The sequence below is a fragment of the Primulina huaijiensis genome, chromosome 11 (assembly GCF_012295235.1).
Source record: "Primulina huaijiensis isolate GDHJ02 chromosome 11, ASM1229523v2, whole genome shotgun sequence".
NCBI classification, from domain to species: domain Eukaryota; kingdom Viridiplantae; phylum Streptophyta; class Magnoliopsida; order Lamiales; family Gesneriaceae; genus Primulina; species Primulina huaijiensis.
In genome coordinates this window covers 15264714-15267457 of record NC_133316.1, presented here as the reverse complement: position 1 = coordinate 15267457, position 2744 = coordinate 15264714, and positions in this window count along the sequence as shown.

Sequence of the window (2744 nt, the reverse complement as noted above, 5' to 3'; positions counted from 1 at the left end):
ATTCAAGCCTTCCTCTTCTGGCCCTTCCCAAGCTCTGAAGAAGAGCAAGGGCAAAGCCCGAGCTTCAAGCCCTCCCCAATCTGAGACTCCTTGAGTTCCTTGGTTCACCTCAATGAGCAGCACACTGCGCTCGAGGGCTAACGAGGAGCTCCGAGTCTTGGGCTATATCCCCTCCACTTTCCCGATTTTGATCCCCGGCCTTTCTGATAGGCCAATCAAGCTCCTCCTGGTTTCACCACTTTATTTCGAGACCAGGTTAGGAATGGGCTTCGATTCCCCATCCCCCCTTCTATACTGAGGTCGCCAAGTTTTTTGGTGTACATATTAACCAACTCCACCTTAATTCCTTCCGCATCATGGCATCGGTCTACGTCCTTTTCCGTATGCACAACTTTCTCATAAACCCCCTCGTTCTCCATTATTTCTTCGTGTGCCAGTGGGGAGATAATGCATTCTCCCTGCCTGCTGGCTAAAATCCCGGTTCCTTGATGATATCCCTTTTTCCTAGAAGGGATGGAAAGGACGTTATTTTTATATTCGACTCCCGACTTCTCTTCCTTGTTTGACTGGTTTTCTCCCTTCTCTCCCCACACAACTCTCTCTTCCCCGCTTTTTCAAATTCGAAGAGCCATACACCCGAAGCCGAGATTTGGTGGAGGGTCAAAAATACTCCTCCTCCACTCTTATCTCAGAAGAGAACTTAATATCGTATGGGTTGAGTGTCCAGGCAGAAGATCCGATAGACCAAGTGGTTGATGAAGTCGCAGGCTCAGGCGCTCAAACTTGTAACTTTCAACTCTTGAACTTACTTTTATACTTTATTTCTGCTTGTAATTACACTGACCTCTTTCTTTTGTTTTACGTGAAGATAGTTCTAAAATGTAGGAGGCCTTTGCCAAGAAATGGGAGGCCGAGAAGACGGCTCGGGAGAAAAAACTGGCATCTCGGAGAGCAGCTTCCGAGAAGAAAAGGAAGGTCGAGGAGTAGGCGGCTCGAACAAAGGAGTCTACCCAGGTGGAGACTCGTCAAGAAATGTCTCGGGCAGATTTCTTGTGAGAGTCTGAAGACCACGTTCCTCTTATCCAGAGGAAACGAAAGGCCATTACAAGCTCGTAGTTGATCCTGGACAAGGGTAACAGAGATGGAGACCAGGGCAAATCCCAGGCAACACAATCAACGCCTCCTCTTCTCCAGCAACTCATCCACGAGCCTCTCCGCGAGTCCCTTTTGACGGAGCAACCTTCCCGGGCCAGCATTTTTGGGGAGATAGCTACTCAGACCTGGCTTCGGATTTTTAAACAGCTCCTCATTCCTGACGAGGATGCATATCTGAAGAACACCCGGCCTACCCCCAAGCTTTTCGAGGGTTCGCACAAGATTCTGGCTGTAAGTTCTTCTGGTTAATTTTTATTATCACTCTCTTTTTAACTTCTTTTTGAATAGGGTGTTCAATTGATGATCTCGGCTTTTGAAGAGGTGGTCGCGACATCACACTCCAAGAATCATCAGGCCCGGGCGGCTCGAGATCTTTAGGAACAGCTGCAAAAGGAGCTGGCCCGGGCTCGGGCTGCTCATGAGGAAGAGGTAGCTGTCCATCGTGCCTCTTTAGAGTCGTCTCAATCAGACCTGGCCAAAGCCCAGGACGAAATTAATGAAGTCTTTATCCGGGCAGAGACTCTGCAAGGACACTACTCTGTTCTGGAGAAAAAGAATCGATCTTTGTCTGAGGACATGGAGAGACAACTGTCCAGGGCAGAGGCTGCTGAGAGGGCACTGGCTGCTGTAAAAGATGAGAAAGACCAGTGGCAGGCCTCCTTCCTTACGTCTCCGAAGTTTAAGAAAGCCATTGAAGACCAGGCCTATACCTTCTTCCAGACCTGCTTTGATAAGTGCTGCGAGCAGTTTAAAGAGGCCAGACTAATTCCAGAAGATAGGGTAGAGTTCCCCGATTTTGGATGTGCCATAGCATCCCTTCCCAAGGATGGCAAAGAGGCAAAGGAGGATGCCCAAGAAGAAGAAAAGCAAACGGAGTCCAGTACTATAAATATAGAATATGATTGTATTTTCTTTTGCTTTTCTATTTTTTGTAATCACTGCCTTCGGGCTTTTATTAATGAACTTTCATTCATTTTATCTTCTGTTCTTTTAATAATTTCTGCAATAATTCGTAAATGCCCGGCATCTAGAAATAATCAAGAACTACTTGCTTGAATCACAAAAATTTCTAAGTATTGTAAATTAATCGGGAACACCAATAAGTAACCGGGATGTTGAACCTTGAACTTGAATAAACATCATTGCACTTTAATAAACGTTCAAGGTGTAGACCTAATAAGTCAGGGTACAGAGCTTTATTGTTTGAATAACCAGAGTGTGGAACCCTGGGTCGGAGATCATGTCCCGGGACTTGGGAATGGTCGAGGTGTGGTGCCCTGAGCCAGGGTGTAATGCCTTGGGCTTATTAAGAACAAAGGTACGGAGCCTTGGGCCGGTGATCATGTCCCAGGATTTGGGAATGGTCGAGATGCGGTGCCCCGAGCCAAAGTGTAGTGCCCTGGGCTTATTAGTTTTACTGAGGCTTTGTATCTCCCGGATTTAGATAATTCTCATTCATGCACTTTCTGAGAAGAACAGAACTTTCATTATATCTTCAAACAAATAATCACATCTTTCAAGCAAAATAATTCTTTAAATGAAATACATTCCAAGGTCTTTTGAGAGAGCGTCCTTGAGCATCTTCTAAA